The 22,947-nt window shown below is 51.7% G+C and overlaps 1 protein-coding gene across 3 annotated transcripts in view; it reads left to right on the top strand.

The window, feature by feature from the left end:
- Nucleotides 1–22,947, top strand: part of LINGO1 (leucine rich repeat and Ig domain containing 1) — a 176,785-nt gene that overhangs the window by 46,779 nt on the left and 107,059 nt on the right. For all 3 annotated transcript variants that reach the window (XM_069866903.1, XM_069866901.1, XM_069866902.1), the window contains one exon: nucleotides 6,613–6,655. The gene's annotated coding sequence lies outside the window, so the exon portion shown is untranslated. The remainder of the gene's footprint in view (nucleotides 1–6,612; nucleotides 6,656–22,947) is intronic.

The raw sequence follows: 22,947 nt of genomic DNA, 5'->3' as shown, positions 1-22,947 counted from the left end.
AGCCGAAGAGACACGAGGTTGACTACTCTGCCTTGTTGGAGGGGGCTGCACTGGACCCCAGTGACCCGTCCAGGAAGAGGGGGACCTTGCTTTCCTTCCCTCGGTGATGCTCCTGGGAGGAAAGCCGTCTTGCATTGCAAATGCCTTCATCCCCCTTTTTCCACTGCTCAGGCCCCTGCTGCCTTGCACCTGCCATGCTCCGCATCCCTTTGCCGTCCCACACTGCATGCATCCATCTCTAATCCCTGCAAGCTAGTGACATGGAGAGGATTTGATGGTTCCTCTTCTTCTCTGCCCTCTGCACGGTGCCCTGCAGTCCTGGCCCCCTCCTCAGCACCCTGGCTCAGCTCCCGGTCCTGCATTTGGCGCTTGCCAAGGGCTCCCAGGGTCCCGTACTGCGCATGTAAATGCGAGAGCCCGAAGTCTTTGCAGAATAATATTGCTGTGCCTGACTTGATGCTTGTAGCTGTTATTGGAGTGGCCAGACAGGAGCAGGATGAATCCAGCGACCCAGGGCAGTAGGGGAGATGCTGCTCGACGTCTGAGCTGCTTTGCTTTGCCTCCCTCCTCCACCTGCTGTGTCAGCGATGCTTTGGATTGGAAAGCTGTGACAGGTCCACTTAGCAGGAGAGAAGACGAGCTGAAGGGGGCTGAGGAATTCTCCTGCTCTGCACCCAAACACCCTCTAGCCAGCCCTTCCTGGAGCCTGTGGCTGCCCCTTTCCTCCCCACGCTGACATTTCACCCTCTGGAGCCTTCAGCTGTCAGCCAAGCTGCACATTACGTCAATTTATGCAGAGACTTGGGTTTTACTTCTTCCTGTAATTTCTTCTGATGCTTTTAATTTTTTCCCCTATATCTGCTGGGAACCTACAGATTATCCCGTAAGAGCAGAATAAAGACTTGTCAACCTTTCTTACATGCTCCTTGAAATGAAAATAACTTCCTGAACCCCTTATAATGCTTTATTTTCCACCACTTCTGCTACTCTGAGTATAATTTGACTGACTAAAGGATCCTGAAGCTAAGGAAAAAAAATAAAAAATGATGAAGTAGACTAATAATAATGATAAAAACTGCTCCGGAGAGAGCGATAAGGGCTTGGATACTCACACCCCAGTACCGCCTGCCAGGGCAGGTGTGAGCCTGGCTTTTGTTCCTCAGCTTGGTAAGCCCAGTGCTGGGAGTGGGGACGGCTGGGCTCTGCAAAAATGGGACTTTGTCAAGAGAAGAAAGGTATTGTGTCCCCTGTGATATGGAAATGAGTGGGGAGGTAAGGGCAGGGAGAGAGGATTTCTGATGGTAATGAGACTTTACATTGGCTTTCTTGCCTTGCCTCCATCCTTCCTTTTCAAAGGTAGGATGAGGTTTCAAGGGCTGTTGTATTCTTTCTCTTGCATTGTTTGTCATGATTTTTTTTTTTTTTACCCCTGCCTGTTGAGGTTTTTAAAGATAAAATGCATGAGCTAAAATGAAGGGGAATTTGGGGAGGGTTGGGAGATGCTGCAGGGGTTATGGTTAGGGAGCTGGGATTGATGCTACCAGCTCCCCCAGATGGGATAGGTGGGTTTGGGAATGCTTCTCCTCTCCCATCCCGGGAGCCTCAGTGACCTGCTGAGCTGGAGCAAAGGCTGGTGGGGAAGGTCAGTGCCACAGCTGAGACTGCAGTGACCGTGCCATCCCCAAGGACCAAGACAGACTATTGCTCTTGCTCCTAACTTAGTGGCTGCAATATTTGCTAGTAGTGACTGTCCAACACTTGTGCCTTATTTTCAGCCTGCAGAAGAGAAAGCTCCAGGGAGACCTTAGAGCAGCTTCCAGTACTGAAAGGGGCTCCAGAAAAGCTGGGGAGAGGCCCTTGATCAGGGAGGTCAGGGACGGGATGAAGGGGAACGGTTTTAAGCTGAAAGAGGGGAGATTTTGATGAGATCTTAGGAAGTTTTCCTGTGAGGGTGCTGAGGTACTGGCGTGGGTTGCCCAGAGAAATCAGCGCTGCTTGTCATGGTTTTAGCCCTGGCCCAACTAAATTTCAGCAGCTAAAACTGTGCAGTTAGACTTCCAAATCCCTCCCACTCCCAGGGAAAGGGGAGAGGGAAATGAGAAGGAAATGCAGGGACACCTTCCAATGCATCAGGTTGCTCAAAGCCTGATCCAACCTGGCCTTGGACACCTCCAGGGAGGCAGCGCTGACTTCTCTGGGCAACCCACGCCTGTACCTCTCCACCTGCACAGGCAAACATTTCTTCCTAAGATATCATCAAAATCTCCCCTCTTTCAGCTTAAAACCATTCCCCTTCATCCTATCCCTGCCTTCCCTGATCAAGAGCCCCTCCCCAGCTTTCCTGGAGCCCCTTTCAGTACTGGAAGCTGCTTTAAGGTCTCCCTGGAGCCTTCTCTTCTCCAGGCTGAACAACCCCAACTCTCTCAGCCTGTTGTTGCATGGGAGGTGCTCCAACCTTGGATCATCTTTGTGGCCCTCATCTTCTGTTGCCTCTGTGTTGCAGCTGGCTGCTGAATTCCTGTGTTGCCAGCCCAGGGAGTGCCTGGCTCACCCTTTGCTCTACTGTCAGTGGTTTTCATCTGTTGTTGATCTGAGAAACTTCACTGATCCTCCCAGGGCAGCTCATCTGCCCACGCTGGGCAGTACCCATGGGCATAGGAGCTGCCACCCCCTCCTGCCCTGCCTGCTCTGCTTGCACTGCAGTGAAAGACCACTGAAATCTGGCTGAATTCAGAAAGTGCTGATTCAAAAAGTTGCCGGTGCTCTGCTGGGCTGCCACGGGTCAGGAGGGCTCGCAGGTCAAATTCACTACTCAGGAAGGAGCTGTAAGCAAAGATGCCTCATGGTGAGCTTTGCTGCTGTGTATTCCAGAGCTCCCGTTTTAGCCAAAGCTCTCGAGTCGCACTGCTGGTTGCTCGCCTGCTGCCCAGCAGACATTGCTGCTCTGCTGTTTGATTTGATCCCTCCCAGTTTTACAAGAAGTGACAGTAAATCTATCGCATATGCACAGGACCGTGTGGGGTGTTTAAACAATCATTTGCATCCAGATGTGTTGTAGCTTTGGGGTATCTCTTGACACTGTGGGTTGGTGCTGGATATATTATGCTGTAAAAGTTAACGTTTGGAGCCTGATAGTCAATCTGCAAGAGCAAGCGAGTGTTTGGCAATGAGCTCTGCTGAGTGGGGCAGCCCCATCGCTCACAGGCACCAGGAGGGTATGACCAGGCTCTCTCCCATCAGACTTCCCTGGAGACACTGCCCCACCACTCCCAAGCGCAGCCAAGGGTACCTATACAGCTGTCTCCACATCCAAAAAGCCCATTAGCCTGGGAAGAGGAGGAGGGGGAGCGAGGGGACATGGCAGGGAAAGATAAGGCTGGGGAGAGGAGGATTTGCAGGCAGTTAATGGGCGGTGAATTGGCATTACACCCCATCAGGTTCTCATTTTCCTGCCTCTGAGCTGGCTCACCCACACCCCAGTGGTGGGAGGGAGCATCTCCTTGAGCATCCCTTCCTGCCACAGCTGGACCACACGGAGGAGGGCAAAGCAGGTGGGCACCACAGGTGTCTGAGGCGGGCAGGGAGGGGAACATAACCAGGCTCCATGGCTGCCACGAGCCCCCAGAGAGCAGGGAGCTGACGTCTGCAGCTCTGGCACGTAGACCTTGGACCTCTGGCACGCAGTGGGTGGCAAAAGGGACAAAGCAGAGGAAAACAAGGTTACTGCGCTACTGTCCAGCTGGTGACACTGAGGGAGATGCTCCATTTTAAATCAAACCTAGATCAAAGTAGAGATGGCTCCTCTGCTGCTTGGGGATATATAAGGCCATGTCTGAGCTCATAACATAAGGGCAGCTTTTACTACTTAAAGCCATCTCCTTGCTCTGCTTCACTCACAGAAGAACCCTGTATCTGCCCTGCATCGTATTACATCAGCTTGGAGGAGCTGGAGGGAGTTTGTTGTGGCTTCCCCTCTGGGCAGGAGCAGTGGCAGGGCTTGGGCTGTGCCTACTGTGAACCAGGGAAGAATGCTGACTCCATAGGAGGGTTATTTTTGAGGCTTCCTTGTGCTTGAGGGCTACAAAGTTGTGGTTTGCTACCCTACAGGGGCTGGGGTGTGGGGCTAGGGGCTGGCAGTGTGGTCCTGCCCTGCAGGCATGCTGGCATTACAGCTTTCCTCTCCTTGGTGCAGATAGAGACCATCACCTTGGCCAAAGCATAAATTCTCTGGTGCTGTTAATAGTTCTCCAGCTCAGAGATAACAGCTCTTCTCTTGGTGCTTGGAGAACACTCTCGGCAGCAGCACCGTGACCGCTTAAGTCTTTTACCCCGCCACCGTGTCCCCAGTATGCCACACCAGGGAGGGCTGGGCACTCCAGGAATGTGACAGAGGTGCTGGGCACAAGATTGGGAGCATCCTGGGTGGCCACACGCTGGGTTTGGGAGCTGCGGGGTGCCTGGGAGAGGTCCCCAGCAGCGAGGAGACATGGTGGGATGGTCACCTGCAGGTCAGACCCTGCTCAGTCTTGGGGCTTCTGTGAGACCTTTCCACTGCTTTTATTCCCTTGCACGGAGGTCTGAGTGGATGAAATGGACTTTGCAGCCCCAAATCCCTTAATCTCCAGTATACTTACAGTATTAGCCAGATTAAAGGAGTCATATACACAGTAATTGCACTCAGTGGAGGACAGGCTCAGAATTTCAGGCTGGAAGGAAGCGTATTATTAATTTTGTTCTGTCTCCCACCCATCTACACAGAAGTACATGGAAGTCATGATAAGGATACATTAAACAAGCAATGAAATGTTATAGCTGAAATACAACATGCTCTCCTAGCAATTAACCTGGGCAGCCTTGCAGGTGCTACTCGAGGTGAAATCTGCCGAATGAGGGTCCACGGGTGAGGCAGAGTTTCAATTTTTACCATTCGTTTTTGACTTAAGAAGCTTGGCAATGCTGGGTGCCCATCCCTGAGCTACAGGATGAGCCTTAGGGACACACACCTCTGGGTCTTGCCCGTCCTAAAGAAGCCACTAGTCCTCTCCATGGACATTAGCACTACCCAGGGACCTGCTGTGGTTCTGAGTGAACACAACCTGCTTCTGGTTGTGGCTGATTTAAAGCATCCCCCTTGCCCTGAGGAGCTGGTGATGTAAGGAACCTGTCCCTCATCTTTACAGCTGGGTGTTTGCATGCACCATGCCCAGAGCTGCTCCTGTTTGCAGAGCTGATAACTGATGGCAGAGAAGACTATTGTCTGAGGAATACTTATGCAAACGAGCACAATGGCTTAATAGGGAACACCTGGAGAAATCTCCAAAGAAAGCGCAGTAAATTCCCCTTCTCTTGGATTTATGAGGAGATTTTTCACAGATATTTATGGTTTCCCAGGCGTGTTGTTGTGACTCCTTAGCATAGATTTGCATGGCGTGCTCCAGGAGCTGATGAGGCACTGGCAGATGGAACGGTGATGGGACAGTCCTGTTTTCATACCGGGATGGAGCAAATTGCTCCTTAATCCCTTGGTCAATTCCTACGATGTGCTGTGTCTTGCAGCCCTGCTGGCACCTGCCAAGCACCGAGAGATGCTGGTGAGTGGGGGCAGGTAGATTTAGGTGGCCCTAATGCATTTAGGTGGCCTTGATGAGTGGTAATCTCCCTCCCACCCACAGTGCCACAGCCATCAACCAGGTCCTTGTTCCCAGCTGGTGGAGCTTCTTGTTGGTCAACAAAAGCAATCCTGGCAGCTGCTTCTTGAGCACACTCGGGAAATGCAGTGTTTCCAAAAGGCTTAGTGGGATGAGGTACAGGAGCAGCCTGCCCAGCCCAGAGCAAGGGTGCTGTGCCCATGGGTGCTGCCCTCAAATCTCCTACTACAGCTGGTGGCAGGGGGAGAAGTGAGAGAAGAAGGAGGAACAAGAAGAGGAGTGTCCAGCAGGGAGCACAGGGCATCTCTGCTACAAGGATGTGCTGTGAGGCTGCCTTAGGAAAGGGCAACAGATTCTCACCAAAGGGGATACCTGGGCACAAAAATGAACTTACAAACGAAAGCAAGCAGAAGTGATGCCCTGGCACACCCTGCTTCCCAACCAGCCTCTGTGTTGAAGTAAGGATCTCTTTTTCTTGCCAGCTTAGGAAACAAGGTGGGTGTGCAGCAGGCTCTGCTGAGACAGCTCTGTCTGAACATACTGGTGGAGGGAACATAAGGAAGGAGGTTTCATTTTCTTGCTCTTAGGCTTCAGCACCCTTTGGCTGCTTTGTGGTACCCCATTGGGTCCCCTGTGCCTGAGCCAGCTCCACAGGCAGCACATGTGTGTGCCTGGATGCCAAGACTGAGGGTGAAACCAGGAGGGTCCATACCTGAGCAGTTCTGGCCATGTGCTCATTAAGTAGGCATCTCATCTAGGACTTAAGTTCTATTGCAGCTAGAGGGGGCAGGTGGGGTGTAAGGAAGACTTTTGTGCCCTGTGGGGCTGGGCTTGGTGCTGCTGCAGGGGAATGTGACCCATGTGGGGCTGGTGCAGTACCAACACTCCTCTGTCAGCCCCTTAAAATGCCTGTGGCTGTCAACAACCAACTCGCTAAACCACGTCTCTCTTTCCTCCTTCTCAGGTTCCTTGCCTAGCCAGCAGGTCCTTGCAGGTTTTCAGCTCTGGTAAGTGCAATGGTGTTTTCTCTTTGCTGAGAACATGCTGGTACTAAAGTATGGTGTAGTGCTGGAGGAGCAGCGGGGTTGGGCACCAGTGCTGCTCCTCAGGCAGTTGTAGGAGCCCAAACACGCCTTTGCTGAGGAGCCAGGCCTTGAACAGAAACCCGTGTGCTGGAACAATTAATTCCCTGCAATGTGAAAACTACCTGAGATACATTTTTTGCTGCTGCTCTGTAATCTGTGAAGGGAAATTGTGTTGGCATCTTTGATCCTTCCTGGGTAAACTTTGATGCGTGGGAACTGAACACTTTAATTGAGTAATTGGCATGATGATCGCAATAAACCTGGGATGGCTTTGCCACTGCCATCACAAGCCATGGGGCTCCAGAGTGGGGCCCTTTGGAAAGACGAGGAGGTAAAGCAATGGGTGGAGTGGAAAAAAGCTCTCAAGGCACCTTGCAGAGGAACTAGGTTTCAAGGAACATTTATGACCTGGATGAAATATGAAAGTCAGAGGTTACAATCCTCTGGCTCCTCTCGGGCAACCCACTCTGCCTCCAGCCACCCTGTTTGCTTTTTCTCAGGGGATCCGGTGGGCAGAAGCGTAAAATTTCCCCTTTCTCAGGCACAAGTCCCTACTCTGTGTTTGACGTTTTCACGCTTCCAAAGTCCCTGTGGGTTTCCTTACCATACTGTTAACTCAGCAGAAAGGGTCCTGTTTCTGTGCTGGGATAAATTAGCTGGACTGTCTTGCAAGCAGCAGGGCGGCTGCACATTGCGTCATGATTGCCTTCGCCCTTTTCATGTGTTTTCTTTGAAAAAAGACATGTTTATCCAAAAAACAGCTTCTCCATTTGCTGCTACCCATTGGGTTGATAATTGAGTGCCACCAAAGGCATTGACGCCAGGCTGTGTGTCCAAGGATTTGTTACTGTTGTCCCAGCTTGCTTGGCCCTGCTGAACTCAACAGTTTCTCTTTCCTTGAGCAGAAAATGGTTCACTAGTTGGAGCCTAAAAAATGTCAAAGAGAGGGGGGGTTGTGGTGATCTTGGGGTTTCAGGTGCTGCTGGTGTGACCTCACTCCAGGACAGAGTTGCTCTGTGATGGGGATATCACTGCCTAAGGTGTGTCTGACTGCAGCATGGGTAAATGATGGCAAATAAATGCCAGCAGCGATGGTTCCTTCTTTCCATCACCAATCATGCGTGGTCTTCCCTGGTCATTCTGCCTCCATCCCTACAGTCCATCCCCACAGTTTCCTAGCTGTGTTGTTTGATGCCTCCCTGAGATGTTGTCCATGTAGGAGCGTTGGGAAACAAACTGCTGTGCGTCCCTGCCTTGTCCCCTCTATGGCTGGTAAATCCTGGCGTGTGACAGACTGGCCTGATGCCCTCTCCTTGCGCATCCATCTCGCTGGAGGGCATCATCTGAAGGGCATTGGCTCACCCCAAAAACTACTCCTCACCCCAAGTCTGTGCAGGGACTGCTGATCCATTGCTGCGTGGCTCATGACATTGGCAGCCTCAGCTGGGAGCAGTTCAGGTCCCTTCTCTGGTGCTCTTTCCGCTCCGAGAGCCCTTCATGCCCAGCTAGGATGGGTCGGCTGGTGGAAGATGTGGGCTGCCATGTGTCATCCTCTCCGGTTGTATCTGCTCTGAGGACCCCTGCTGCTTTGGCTGTTGTGTTTGCCATGCCCATGCTATTGCTTCGGACAGTGATAACCATGGAGGAGCCTGACACTGGCAGCTTGTGCCTAACACCAGGTGACACTCTTAGAATCATAGAATCACCAGGTTGGAAAAGACCCAACAGATCATTGAGTCCAACCATTCATATCAAAAACTAAACCATGCCCCTCTGTGCCTTGTCCACCCATCCCTCAAACACCTCCAGGGAAGGTGACTCAACCACCTCCCTGGGCAGCCTGTTCCAGTGCCCAGTGACCCTTTCTGTGAAAAATCTTTTCCTAATGTCCAGCCTGAACCTCCCCCAGTGGAGCTTGAGGCCATTCCCTCTTGTCCTGTCACCTGTCCCCTGGGAGAAGAGCCCAGCTCCCTCCTCTCCACAACCTCCTTTCAGGTAGTTATAGAGAGCAATGAGGTCTCCCCTCAGCCTCCTCTTCTCCAGGCTGAACACCCCCAGCTCTCTCAGCCGTTCCTCATAAGGCCTGTTCTCCAGCCCCCTCACCAGCTTCGTTGCTCTTCTCTGGACTCGCTCCAGAGCCTCAACATCCTTCTTGTGGTGAGGGGCCCAGAACTCAACACAGGATTCGAGGAGCAGTCTCACCAGTGCTGAGTCCAGAGGGAGAACAACCTCCCTGGACCTGCTGGTCACGCCGTTTCTGATCCAAGCCAGGATGCCCTTGGCCTTCTTGGCGAGCTGGGCTGCTGCTGGCTCATGTTCAACCAACATCCCCAGGTCCCTCTCCTCCAGGCAGCTTTCCAGCCAGACTTCTCCTAGTCTGTAGCTCTGCATAGGGTTGTTGTGCCCCAAGTGCAGGACCTGGCATTTGACCTTGTTAAACCTCATGCCATGGGGCTCAGCCCAGTGGTCCAGCCTGTTCAGATCCCTTTGCAGAGCCTCTGCTAGCAAAAGGTATTGCCAGCTGGGATAGTTCAGAGAGCTGGGGAGGAGTAATACTGATGCCGCCAGTGGGACAGACCCTGACCTGGGGCACGTGCCAGTGCAGGATCTGATGTCACGGTGGGAATTAAGAGTAGGTCTGTCTCATCTGCTGTTGAAATGCTTTCAGGCTGTTCTACACTGGCAACTCAGGTTGCCTCAGCCCTTGGGAGAGTTGCACCGTGTCATACAAGCAGCATCGCTACATTGGGCGCTGCTCCAGCGCATGGAGAAGCTCCAGTCAAGGGATGGAACAACCAAGTGGCTGATTTTTCCATGTTGGGACCGTGTTATATCAAGAAGTGAACATTCAGCTCTGTCTTCTCAGGCAATTCCTGCAGGAGCAGTTCTGGCTGTTCTGTCAGCAGTGAAGAGCAAGCGTGTCTGGCTGCAGAGTGGGGACAGGCAGGACAGGACCTGCCGGACCCCATGAAAGAGGCGAAGGTGGAAAATGGGCTGTAGGAAGGTGCAGTGGTGGGAGAAGTGGTGGCGGTGGTAGAATTTCCACTCTTGAAGCACAGTAATTACCTCACAGCTCCTTCTTCCTGATCCTCTTATACCCCTTCTGTTGCACATCTCTCCCCAGATGTGGCCGTGTGTGTTAGCAGAGATAATAGCTCTCCTCATGCAGAGCTCTTCTCCCCCAACATGCTCAATCGCCAGCCAACGTGGCAAACAGCCTTGCTGGGAGATGTCCCAGGCTCGGCTCCTTGCTTTCCCTCCCTGCCTCCTGCCTTTTGCCTCTCCACTCCTGCTTTCCCCTGTGCCCTGGGGCTCCCCACATGCCCCTGTAGCTCCTCTGTCCATCATGTGGTTCTGGTAAATGAGCTTCATCAGCACCCAAAATTAATCACATTGCTGAGCTGGCAGAGGATGAGGCAGCTGCACTGAAATGCCCGAATCTGGCTAATTTATCCCCTGCTGCACGGGGACATGTTCCGGAGAGGCAGCTGTTGCTGTGGAACTGCAAGGGCTGGGAGCGCATGCCTTGGGAGCAGGTCTTCTCTTCCTGGAGCTCAGTCGTTGATTTTCAACCAGGAGAACTTGGCAGGAGGTTGTTTGTATTCAGGAGGGCTGATGCTGCTTGCGACAGCCTGGTTCCTTGGGGACACCTCAGACCTGGAAGCTGATGTCCTCCTGTGCTGGAGGATGCTCGGGAACCTACAGCAGGAGACTAATGAGGAAAATGGGCATGAATAAATTATTCCAGGACTTTTAAAACTTCAGTGATCATGGATGGTGGAAGCAGGAGGTGCCTGGCCAGGCTGATGTGTACTGTTTGCTTAATTTACTACAGTGCTGCTTGTCAGAAGCAAAGCTTTCACTGCCTGCATGACCACAGCATGGAGGACCAGCTCCAGGGTGGCCAGGGACGCTTGGCTGTGCCAGCTCCTGGCACATTCATTTGGGATGGGAGCCGGTTGTGGTGTTTTCTCCTGGTGTTTCACAGGGGTTACATGTCTTTCACTTGCTCATTACCAGCTGCTCCTATCCATTTCAGTATGGGTTTGGCTCAGCCAACCTCCTTTTCCTGGGTCCATCTCTAGGACAGACACGGGTTCTGCCAATGTATTCACTCTTGCTTGTCTTGTGGAAATTAATTACTGATTCCAGACAGACTCAGCTCTAGAGTGCTTGTTAACTAATTGGATGGCTTCCAGCAAGTCCCAGCAGGCTCTCCATGATGGGGAAGTTGCACTTTCCTTGTCTGCTCCCTGATTGCTTTGTCCTGCTGTAGTTGATGGGAGCACCTTGGAAGAGATCCGCTGGGATGCTCTCCTGGATTTTGGAAGGGACTGCTGGCAACACAGCAGGTGCTTGCTTTGGGATGCAAAATAATGGGCAGCAAACATAGCACCATGAAGATGCCCTATACGATGACTTATTGCACGCTTTGGTGGTCTTGGAGTTGGTGGAATAGGCTGGAAACCTGCTCTGCTCGCTGGCCTCTGAGGGTTTCACAGTGACTCTCTGCAGATGTTGTCAGATGTGGGGGTTTTGCCTTGCGGGCCAGCAGAAATGCGGGGAAACTCCTGTGCTTTGTGATCTGAGGCTCCGTGTTGCTCATGTTTTCTGTTGCGGGGGAGAACTGATCCCATGCTTTTAGAGAAAAGAGGCTTGTATCAATACAAATTGAGCTGCTGGTGCGCCCAGACAGAACAGTGAATTGCTTTTGCTAAAATTTAACTCATAAGGTTATGGGCTGCTTTACACCTGCAGTAAGCTGGTTTTCAGATAAACACAGTGTTTTGGGTAGGGGGAAAGGATGTCTGGAGCCTCCATCCAACATGTGCCTGTGATGGTCCCAGGGGATCGACAGCTGAGCAAGAGGGGACAGAAAGTTGTCTGAGCATCTCTTAAGCTCATTCTCAGACACTGCCAGTCTGACCATTGGGTTTTCCTTCCTCCTCATCCATATGTTTTAGAGTGGTTATGGGGGCTGTGCTTGAGACTGTTTCCAAGCTCTTGGGAGAGGCAGATGTGTGTATGGCTGCGATTGGGAGACATGCTTGACCTGGTAGTGATCCTTAGCTTAACTCCCCAGGGGCTTGTGTGTGGATATAGCCTTTGATCAACACAGAGGAAGAATTACTGCTCTCTTGGCTCAGCTGTGAGTTCAGAGTGAGCTGCTGCTGTGGGGGAAAGGGCTCCTAGGAGCGGCACTGCTAACCCTGGTGGCATTGGTGATGGATCTTGGTAGTCAGTGTTGCTCAGCCTTGTCGAGGCTGTCTCATTCTATTCATATTCTGTTTTTTTTGGGGGGGCTACAGCCAAAGCCTCTGCCAAAACACAAGAGAGACTGGCTTGTGTCTCCTAGTTGAGTGGAGATGCTGGGAAGGAGCGGGGGAGTAGCTGAGGTGTTACATGGGGAGGTGCGTGGTGATGTCTGTGATAGGAATGATTGAACAACCTGGAAAATAACAGCTTAGATTGCCAAAATGCGTGTTGAGAGGGTGGCAGGCAATGCTCCCCAAGAGTCTCATAGCAGAGAACAGCAATGTTGGGTGACTCTATGAGATGCCTTTGGCTTGAGTTTGTTTTGAGGTGGAAAAGTGAGGATCAGTCCCAGGTTTTGCTGAAGCGGCTGGGCTGCTGCTGGTGCTGGGAGAGGGCAGGACCAGCTGCTGGAGTGTGGCCAGGGCAGCTGCCAGTGGCTCTGCTCAGCGCTTGGCTAAGAGGGAGCCCAGGTGCCTCTTGGGGTGTGGCAAAGTGAGGCATCCTTGGGAGCATACAGGATGATCTGGGATGCTGACCCACCTCAGCAGAGGGAAGCACTCATCTGCCCAAGGAAAAGGTTTCTCCAGTTTCCAGCCTTTACCAAAGCTTGGGGAAAACCAACTTGCAGCTATTTTGAAGTGCTGTGCCACACTGCAGCGATTGCTGAGAAGGTGCCTCAGCCTTTTAGGGCTTAGAGTTCAGTTTGCAAAAGGATCTGCACCCTAGAAATTCAGATGAACTGTCTCTACCGATGCCCATGGACCAGCAGCCAGGGGAATGCTCAAGGACCTGCTGTGGCAGGGCTGACACCAGCAAATTTGCTGCCTGGCTTTTCCTAGGTGCAAATCACAATGCCGCTAATTTTACCAGAATTAAATACCTGTTAACAGTCATAGAATCATAGAATCATAGAATAACCAGGTTGGAAGAGACCCACCGGATCATCGAGTCCAACCATTCCTATCAAACACAAAACCATGTCCCTCAGCACCTCATCCACCTGTGCCTTAAACACCTCCAGGGAAGGTGACTCAACCCCCTCCCTGGGCAGCCTGTTCCAGTGCTCAGTGACGCTTTCTGTGAAAAATTTTTTCCTAATGTCCAGCCTGAACCTCCCCTGGTGGAGCTTGAGGCCATTTCCTCTCATCCTGTCCCCTGTCACTTGGGAGAAGAGCCCAGCTCCCTCCTCTCCACAATCTCCTTTCAGGTAGTTGTAAAGAGTCGTTTCTTTTCTGCTCCTTCAATCTTTTATCTGTGCCAAGGAACTGGAACTGCTGCTTTGGGTCTAGTTCTGCCTCACAGTGGTAAAAGGGGTGGTATGGGAGGCTGCAGATGGGCAGGGAGAGCCAGGGAAATGCTGCCGAGCCTTGGGGTGCTGCCCGTGACCTGCCCCATGCCTCAGAGGAGCAGTGGATGCTGCCACATCCCTGTCAGCAATGGGAGGTGGTGCTGAGCTGTTCCCCACCGGGGATTTGCAGAACAGCTCCCTCTGTCTCTCTTAGGATCTGTGTGGATGCCATGGATTTTAGTAGCACCTTATATTTTCCTCTGGCCAGGCACAGATAACAATTTTTCTGTCCTTGCACCCATGTTTTCCATCCATCCAGTGATGTTTGCATCCACGTTTTGGAGAGGGCTGTGCTGCAAAGCACCTGCCCAGGCTCCTCTAAGCTCTGTCTTTGGGGTCTCATTGTGGTTTGTGTTTCCTTGAGCCTCCGTGCTTTCAGGCAGAGCTGGAAATGCCAGTCTCCACGGGGGACAGACTGGTCCTGGCATGTTCTGAAGCCAGTTTGAGGGAGCTGGAATAACCTGATATGACTCTGTGGAGCCTGATTTCTAGTCCTTGTAATTAAACACTCAGCTGTTGAGATCTTTTGCGTATTGAAAAGGAAACTTGGCAGGTTTATGGGTAGCAGGGAGCTGGATTCAGTGACCAGGAAGAGCTATTGTGCTCTTAAAGCAAACTCCATTGCACTCCAACTAGTATGGGCAGGGGTCTGAGCCTGCCAGGGGTGTTTTTATGGACCAAACTGATGGGATTTGGTGGGAAGTGTTGCCATGTTATTGCTGATACCTGGCCCATGGGCAAGGGTGAGTGGGGTCTTCCTTAGAAACAGGGTCTCCAAAAGCCAAAAGGAGTTATCAGAACCCCTAAGGTATGTAGGGGACACACATTAGGCTTCACACTTCAGCACAGGAAGGACAGGGATTGTTGAGCAAGTCCAGAGGAGGCCATGGAGATGATCTGGGCTGGAGCACCCACCATCTGAGGACAGGCTGAGAGAGTTGGGGTTGTTCAGCCTGGAGAAGAGTCTGGGGAGACCTTAGAGCGGCTTCCAGTACTGAAAGGGGCTCCAGGAGAGCTATGGAGGGGCCCTGGATCAGGGGGCGCAGGGATAGGATGAGGGGGAGTGGGTTTAAACTGAAGAGAAGGGGGAGATTGAAATGAGATTTTAGGAAGAAATGTTTTCCTGTGAGGGTGGGGAGGCCCTGGCCCAGGTTGCCCAGAGCAGTGGTGGCTGCCCCATCCCTGGAGGTGTTCAAGGCCAGGCTGGATGGGGTTTGGAGCCCCTGATGCAGTGGGAGGTGTCCCTGCCCATGGCAGGGTGTGGAACTGCATGGGCTTTAAGGTCCCTTCCAATCCAAACCATTCTATGATTCTGTGAAGGAGAAGATGGCTCAGCCACTGGAGATCTTCCAGGCAGCGCCTGAGCTGAGCCCGAGCAACAGCTGCCTCATCCCAGCAGAGCTGGCAGAAGAAAATGGTTGTTCCTCTGAACCAAAACCCTAAACTTGGGATTTGTCCATTGCTATCAATAACGTACTGGGTAGTAAATGTCACTTACAAAATTTATGGGAACGAGGCTTTGCTAGTCTCCTTTTTAAGGTTATACTAAAAATTAAACCACGTTTCCCCCTAAGGGGGAGCAGCAGGCTGTCACTGTAAAAAAATGTCCCTGTGTGTTGTAGAGCAACGCACATGTGCGTGCACACAGCGTACGTGGTGATGGGAAGGCAGGGCAGTACAAAAGGCTCTGCTTGCGTGGCTGTTTAGCTGAGGAAAATGATTATTTTACACATATATTTTGATATCATAATTTCCTGGTCACTTAAAAAAAGTAATCAGAGTTACACAAGCTCAGAGTTGAGTTCCCAGTATAAAAACCTCATGTGTGACTTATTTATGCAATCAAAGCATAAACTTACTGGCGACATGGGCAGGTGTGTGCTCCTGCTCAAGTAAAGCAAGAAAGTGTCCCATACCAGTAGGATCCATGATTCCAGAGCCATGTGGAGGTCATCAGCTCAGAAGGAATCTTCGTTTATTGTAGAGTCATAGAATGGTTTGGGTTAGAAGGGACCTTAAAGCTCATCCAGTTCCAACGCCCCTGACATGGTCAGGGACACTTTCCCCTGGATCAGGTTGCTCAAAGCCCTCAGATCATCTTCGTGGTCTCCCCTGGACTCGCTCCAAACGCTCCGTGTCCTTCCTGCTCTGAGGACTCCAAAACTGAATGCAGGGCTCCAGGTGAAGTCTCATGAGAGCAGAGTCGAGGTTTAGTTTGAGGTTTAGTTTGAGGAATCAGCGTGGCTTTGACCAACATTTTCCCTTCCCACACCAAGTGCTGGGGCAGAAACTCGCAGCCTGGCTCTGCCCAGCCGCTGTTGTGCCCCATGGCTGGACAGAGCTCTGCAGCCTGGGGATGTTCATCCGCTCTGGCAGCAGAGCTAATGCGATTAAGGGCTTTTCTCACCCTCCACTCAGTGCTCATTAACATTTCCCTTCTAAGGCATTTATGAGCATCGCTTCGTCTTGCTGCAGCTTTGGATTGAGATGAGAGGAGCGTGCGAGCCGGTTTTATGTAGGAAAGCTCCCCAAAGGCCATGGGTGTTGCTGAGCTAGTGATGGGGCAGCAAAGGGAGGAGATACAGCTGGGAGAGCCACTGTGCTGCCAACCCCAATGCTTCCAGCAAGGAGTCCTATTTATAGCAGGGATGGGGAGCTCAGGGAAGGCAGATGCCCTGGTGAGGGAGGGTGAGGATGCCTATCTGGTAGCCTGTGAACAGAGACCTACAAACAGCTTCTCTATGGCATCAAACCCCCATCCTCTGTGCAGGCAGAGAGAGAACCCAATTTTGGAAGCCTCCTTACCAGCTCTCAAATGAGGACCAGGAGAGGTATTTTTATTTGTTCTTAGAAGTAGGTCTTCAGACATATCAAAGTGGGTGCTTCGTAGCCTGCATGCAAAGAACACCCTGCCATGTGCCACAAACCCTTTGCAGCAGCAAGTCCAAGGCTTTGCTGTGATGTCTTTGCCCTGTGCTCTCCTTTATCTCCGTGTCCCTGTCTCAGCTCTCCCAGGGACACTTGCAGCAGGCTGCTGTGGGGACTAACCCATGCCCAGTGGAAGTCACTTGCAGAAGATGCTTCTGGACTTTCCATGGTGGCTCCCAGATTCTCAGGGCTGGTGGGGCCTTTTCATTCTGGGGGAAAAAAACCAAACAAGGAATGTAAAAGTAAAAATAGTTTGTTCAATACAGCATTTCAAGAGAAGCACCCAACTGTCGCAAGAGGAGATGTTTGGGTTGTGTCCTGCTGCTCGGCCGTGGTCCCTCCTGTGCTCTTAGGACATGTGAGCTCTGTCTCCAGCTCAGACAAGTGAGGAAAACATGGACTTGATATGTGGGATGTTTAGCCAAATTGGAGCCGAACTTTGCTGTCCTTTTAGACACCTGAAATGTGTTGGTCTGCATCGAACTGAAGTAGAAAAGCATGTTTGATTGTTTTTTTCTGAATATTTTAGTTTTTCCACCAAGAAAACCTGCATTTCCCATGGAAATTGCATTTCCTATTTGGAAACAGGTTGTTAATGTGCTGATCAGCACTACAGAAAGCTGCTTTTCCAGGGGCTAATACCTGAAGATTGACTGATTTCAATATCTAGCAAGATGCATCCTCTGATTCAGCCTTTTCTCTGCATCATCAGGGCTTTTATGCTGTTCCTTTCTCCCATGTGGAGCTTCCAGAGCCTTGCAAGACTTGGGCTCCTGCTGCAGCCTGGCTCAGCTGAGCTGAGGAAGGCCTCTGCTTTCCACCCGTCTTCCTATTTTTATGAAACCTTCAGGCATTTAATATCTTGGAGATTTCCAACTGTCACTCACACACTGTTGAATTTGACTGCTGAGTCGGAGAGTAATTAGGGGAGACAGACAACACGTGGAGCACATGATTGCACAGACCTTGTTTTCTTAGGGAAACTGTGCCAAAAAAAAAAAAAAATTAAATCCCTCTTTTGAATTTTTCTTTTTTTTTTTTTTTTTCCTCGTTCTAACTGCAGTAGCTGTTGACTGTGGCACCTGGGAATGCAGGCTGGCCCCAGGGCTGGTGATGTCCAGCACTGGGTGCTGTCGTGGGCAGGATGGGTGCTCCTATCCCTGCAGTCCATGGGGACGTGGCTTGGCGTGGTGACTTTGGTCCTGTGCTGTGACACTGGGTCTGCATTAAAGACACAGCACGAGCATCTCCCATGGCACTGTACAATTTCAGGGCAGACCCATCACCTTGGTGCCATCCTTTATTTATAAAGGAGATTAATTAAAAGCACTAATGGTTAAAAGTCATCTATACTGCACATTAATGTGAGTTGTTAGCAAAATTGTGGAACACTCACTAAAATGCCTGTTAAAATATTAGATGGTGCTGCTATTAAAGGGACTTTGGTTGCTGAAGGTGCTGCCTTCAGCCCTAGGCCAGTGTCCTGCTCCAGGACGTGATGGTGTGATGAGATATCTTGGGTTGGGCAGCCACCAGTGGGTTTGAAGGGGATGCACGATTGCTTTGTGTAGCCTGTGTGCCCCATCTTGCCATTGGTGTGGGGGACACCAACACTGGGGAGCAAAGGGTAGGCAGAGATGTGCCATGGGACCTACTGAGCCTGCTGTGACGTTGGGAGGAGGTGTAAAAGATGCTGCTGAAGGCATGTGGTGCTGCCTCGTGCTGCAGGCAGGAGGAGGAGGAGGAGGAGGAGGAGGAGGAGGAGGGCTGTCAATGGGGGCTGCAGCTCTGGGCCGGCGCGCTGCCCTCTGGGCTCCAGCTTGGCTCTGGGAGCCTCGAGAAACCCAGAGCCACACAGCTGCCTGCCTGCACCTGCTTTTATTCCCCTTCTCCACTTCTTTCTCTCCCTGCTGGCAAGCGGCCCAGAGCCAGGCTTTTTATGCTATTTTTTTGTCTTTTATTTTCAATGAGAATAACTCTTTTTATCTGTTGACTGTGAGACCATGGTGGAAACAAAGTCCTACAAATTGTGTGGGGTTTTTACAGCCACCTCCATCTCCAGGCTGCCTTCTTGCAGCTTGGTCTGTGCCCAGACTTGGCACCACTGGCTGGCTAGGATGGAGCAGGAATGGGGACATAGGGAGACCTGCCACCGCCATGGCACGATGCTGTCTCCACTCGCCTTGCAGAGAGAAGCGTGTGGGTAGGAGGAGGGAGTCACAGCAAGATAAACCAGCTCGTTTTGCTTAATTATGACTGACTCTGACAGCCCGCATCTTTAGTTTGAAAAGTATCTGTGAGGTACGGGCTGCTTCTCTCAAACAGGATGATTATGTTAATTAAAATGCTTTCTTTATAGCAGTTCTGATTAATAAAAACAGTTCCAGTGCTCTCTTTAAACACGCTAACCTTCTGTTGTGCAGAAAAACTGGATTTTCTCAGCAATTTATGACTTTTAAAACAGATTACAGTGGGACAGCCTGCTGCTTTCACGCAGTAACGCTTCCTACCCGGGGGAGAGAAAGGCAGCCCACCACCGCAGCACCCTGCTCCCAGGGAACAGACGGAGGAGAGCGCTTGGGCAGCAGCTCCGGAGCAGGCAGCAACATGTGCCCGTGTGGGAGCTGCGGATGGGAGGCGTCGGGGAGCTCTGCAAGAGTGCCAGGGAATAAAAATACCACTTATTTCTCTAATTGCTGTTTATTTCCTCTGCAAAGTATTGGGATAATTAACAAGCTCCCAATTAGGAAGAAAATTGTGTGTAGGGGAAAACCAGGTACAGTGCCAAGAGAGCTGGGTTTGTGGCAGGGGTGGTGGTCCCTCTTGCTGACTACTCATGCGATGGGACCCTCTGGGCCCTCTAGGATTCTAGAGGACACAGCTGTTCCCCAGCTCCTTGATGGAGACCTTTACCAAGACAATGGTTGTTCCTCTAGAGATTTTGAGATTTAGGAGCTTGTGTGACCATTGGCATTGGGCTGGCTGATGTTTAATCTCTCCACTGGTTGGCTGGTTGATGTTTTGCCTCTGGGCTCTTATTGGCTCTTGAAAAGGCTTATTTCTTGCTTGTGGAGGTTCTAACCTCCCCACCCCTAAGCATAGTTTGATGTGGGTTTGGAGAGTGGATGAGCATCTACCGCCCTCCTGTGAAGCAGTGGCAAGCCAGGAAGGCTTGGTATCTTTGCCAGTAGCTCTGAAAAGGCTGTTAACGGGCAGCCCAGCGCATCACTTGATGCTCATAACGAGGACAGGATTGCCACACGCTTGGCTCCCCATGCAGTCCCCAGCCAACTATATGTTCCCACTGCAGCAAGGAGTTTTGTGTCCTACTCTCTCCCTTTTCCTTCTTCCACATCTTCCCCCTTGCTTGCTTTCCTTCCTGGCAGATGGTGCCTTTTGCTGGGCTATTGCTGGAGCAACACGTGAAGAAGTTCTTGGCTCCCCCTTACAGACCTAGCAAGGGGCTTTTAATTAGAGGAAGGTATTTGCATCAAGTCCTTTCCTTCCCTCCATGCCCATGACCAGCACCTCCAGCAGCCCAACGCAGGCTCAGGCACCACTGTTGAGTCTTCTCCTTTGGCCAGTGCTTTGGTATCATTCTGCTGTCCCACGGGCAAATGGCCAGAGGGGCTTGGAGGAGTTTGGGCCAGTTCTGCCTTCCTCTTGTAGGAAAGGAGGAAAGCGAGTGCTTGCCTCTGGTTGTGTGAAATACTACGTGTGAAAAGCCACCCTTGCCTGAAGAGATGACGGCATGAGTCTGCCATCCAGCTGTGACCCTTGACGTAGAGCAGGGTGACTGGGTGACTTCACTGGGTTTGCTCGACCCAGGGGAGCTGCAGGCAGCTGTGGGGTCAGGGGCTGCACAAAAGCTCCCAAGTCACCACCCTGTGACATCTGTGCTTGGAAGCAGCCTCGTGATATGATTTTCATGCCCTATAACTCAGTTGCTGCTGGCACTGCCTCACCTCACACACACTACAAGCACCCCAAGTTTGCAACCTCATCCAGTGAGGTTTAGCAGAACTCTCCCCTGCTCACCCTGTGCCTGATGGCCTTTGATTCCTTCCTGGTTTCCTGTTGTCACCACTTCTGTCCCCTCCATCTCTCCTGCCATTCTCAGTTCTGGCTCCCCTCTCTCACCGTGCTTGAAGTCTTTTGGGAAAGATTGGTGGGGAAGAAGGGCAAGTCCTGGATATAAACACCTACAAGCTTTAGGGTACCTGATACACCCCAGGGAGCTGAGGGGCTGTGGTGGTGAGGAACCCACGTGCATGCAGACAGGCACGTGTGTGTGCTTGCTCTCCACAGAGCTAGACAACCAGGTCAGTCACAGAGTGAAGCAAAACGAAGCTTCCCCACCCCCTCCAGGTTATCCCCCAAACCTGGAGTCCTCAGCCGCTCCAGCCCACCCCAGTGTGGCTCCAGCCCCCCAGTGCAGCCTTTTCCCTTCTGCTCCGCTCCTCTCTTCACTGCCCCGTTTACCTCTGCTATATTTACATGTCTATTTTATGATTTCAATTTTTAATGCTTCTGCTCTTTGAAGATGCTTAATGCTTTGGAGTGGAACATTTTCTTCTGAGTCCTGAGTGCCAATTGAGGACAGACCAATAAATCAACTAATAACTGGAACCTCATTTTCTGCTCCCATGCCTGCAAGTTAACCCTTCTTGTGCCTCCCAGGCTCTGCTGGTTCTTCCCCATCTCCCTGGGCAGGACTTGGCTTCTGCCTTGGAGCTGGGCTGTGTCACTGTGTCTCTGGTGGCCAGGCAGGCATTGTCTGTAGCCGGGTGCTTTAAGGGCATCCTGCAGTCCCGGTGTAAATACAGCAAGTGTTCACACGCTGCCCATGCTTGCGCTGAACATCCCTTGGCTGGGTGGTGTCAGGCTTTTGGGGTTCCCATGCTGGTCTGTATCTTAAATGATGGTTTCCAGCTGCCACATTCTTTCCTCTTGTCACCACTGGACTTTATACCCCATCGCTGGATGATCAGCAAAGCTAAAGGGTCACAAGGCTGCCTGTAGAGAAGGGAGGAACGCTATGGATGGGTCTGGTGGGCCTTCTAGTGAGACCCAGGCTGTTCCCAAGCCCTCAGCAACTTCATGGCTTTGTGGTGCTGCAAAATCCAGGACCTCAAAGTGTGCTTTGCAGGAATGACATCCAGAGAAAGCCTCTTCCCTGCTGCTTGCACAGATGCTCTGGAGCCCAGCAATTTGTGGCAGAGCTGGAGTAATCCCACAGAAAGGCATCCCATCTCTGTTTCACTGGCAGCTGGAGCAGAAGAACCTCTGGTGCAGGAGAACATGCTCTGCACTACAAGTCTGAGAAAGTGGCAGATCTTAGGTAAATCTTCTTTCTAGCTGTTCACCCTATACTGGCTTAGGGCTTTCCACAGCGCTGCTTTCATTCATCCAACTCTATTTACTGTTCTCAATCGTCAATACCATCTAATCTTTAAAGAAGCACCTGCTTTTACCACCTCCTGTAGCAGCAAGTTCTGCAGGTTGCTCACAGGGCATTGGTGCTCCCACTCCGCTTCACCTGCACACACAGATCTGTGTGCTTCAGTATGCAGGTGCTACCCCTGCTCTCCATTTACCTTCCCCAAGCCAGGCTGCCAGGCTTACCTTGCTGTAGTTCTTTATTGCCTGTTGAATTATGAAAGTGCTGCTTTCATCACCTGGCAGACAGCCATGGAGCTGCCTCTCAGCTGCTCTTTAACTTCTGACTTGAAGATGCTGCATGCGTTAGCCTCCGCGTCTCTGCATCTGGAGCAGGGCTGTGTCCGTGGGCTGCGCTGACGTGGTGCGGCTGGGGCCGTGGGGAAGCCCTGGCTGTGCAGAAAGTGGTCTGCCCCACAGGCAGAGGTGCGGGCACGCTCCCTGAGCTGGCAAAACACAAAGGCTGAGCACAACTGTGGTGAACCTGCTGGACAGGGGGGCTCAGCACCCCCATGCTCCGATCCCTCAGCTCTCTGTGCTCCAGCACTAGCCCTCTGCCTTTGGCACTGCTGCCTGGGAGGGGAGAGTGGGACTTCATGAGGCTCCGTGCTGCCTAATGAAGTGCTGAAGCTTCATTAAATGGTCCCTGAGACAGGCAAGTCTCCCCTGGTACCCTTCCATCGCTGCAGAAATACAGGGCTGCATAGTAATAGCATGAGGCCATGGCTCTTCTATTCCCCTCCATTTTAATTTTTTAATTTTTATTATTGTTATTATTTTTTTAATATAAACAGGCTTCTCTTCAATGCTGTGGGTTTGCTCCCAGGGGCTGGAGCCCTACCAATACATCTGCATGGGTCCCTGCAGGGGCTGAGGCTCGGCAGCAGGTGCCTGGTGGCAGCAGAAGCCCAGGCTCAGCCAAGGTTTGAATCCCACTTTTCCTGTCAGAAGTGATTTGTCCCCAGGGAACCCTCCTGGTGTTTGGCTCGGAGCAGCCTGGTCCCCAGCCAGCTCGTTTTTGGCAACCCCAGAGTGCCCAGGGCTGGTTGGCAGAGCTGCTCTGATGTGTGGCTTAGCTCAGGCTGCCCGTGGCTGTCTCCATTGTTCCCAGAGAGCACTGGAGAGAGGATGGGGTAGGAAACGGGGCCCCTCTCCTTCCAGCCTTGTGCTCTCTTGCGCTCCGATGGCCCATGTTGTGTTTATCCATAATTATAATGGGGCGACACAGTTACAATTTCCAAAC

The sequence above is a fragment of the Phaenicophaeus curvirostris genome, chromosome 12 (genome assembly GCF_032191515.1).
Source record: "Phaenicophaeus curvirostris isolate KB17595 chromosome 12, BPBGC_Pcur_1.0, whole genome shotgun sequence".
In the NCBI taxonomy this organism is placed as follows: domain Eukaryota; kingdom Metazoa; phylum Chordata; class Aves; order Cuculiformes; family Cuculidae; genus Phaenicophaeus; species Phaenicophaeus curvirostris.
This window is presented reverse-complemented; position numbering and strand designations above follow the sequence as displayed.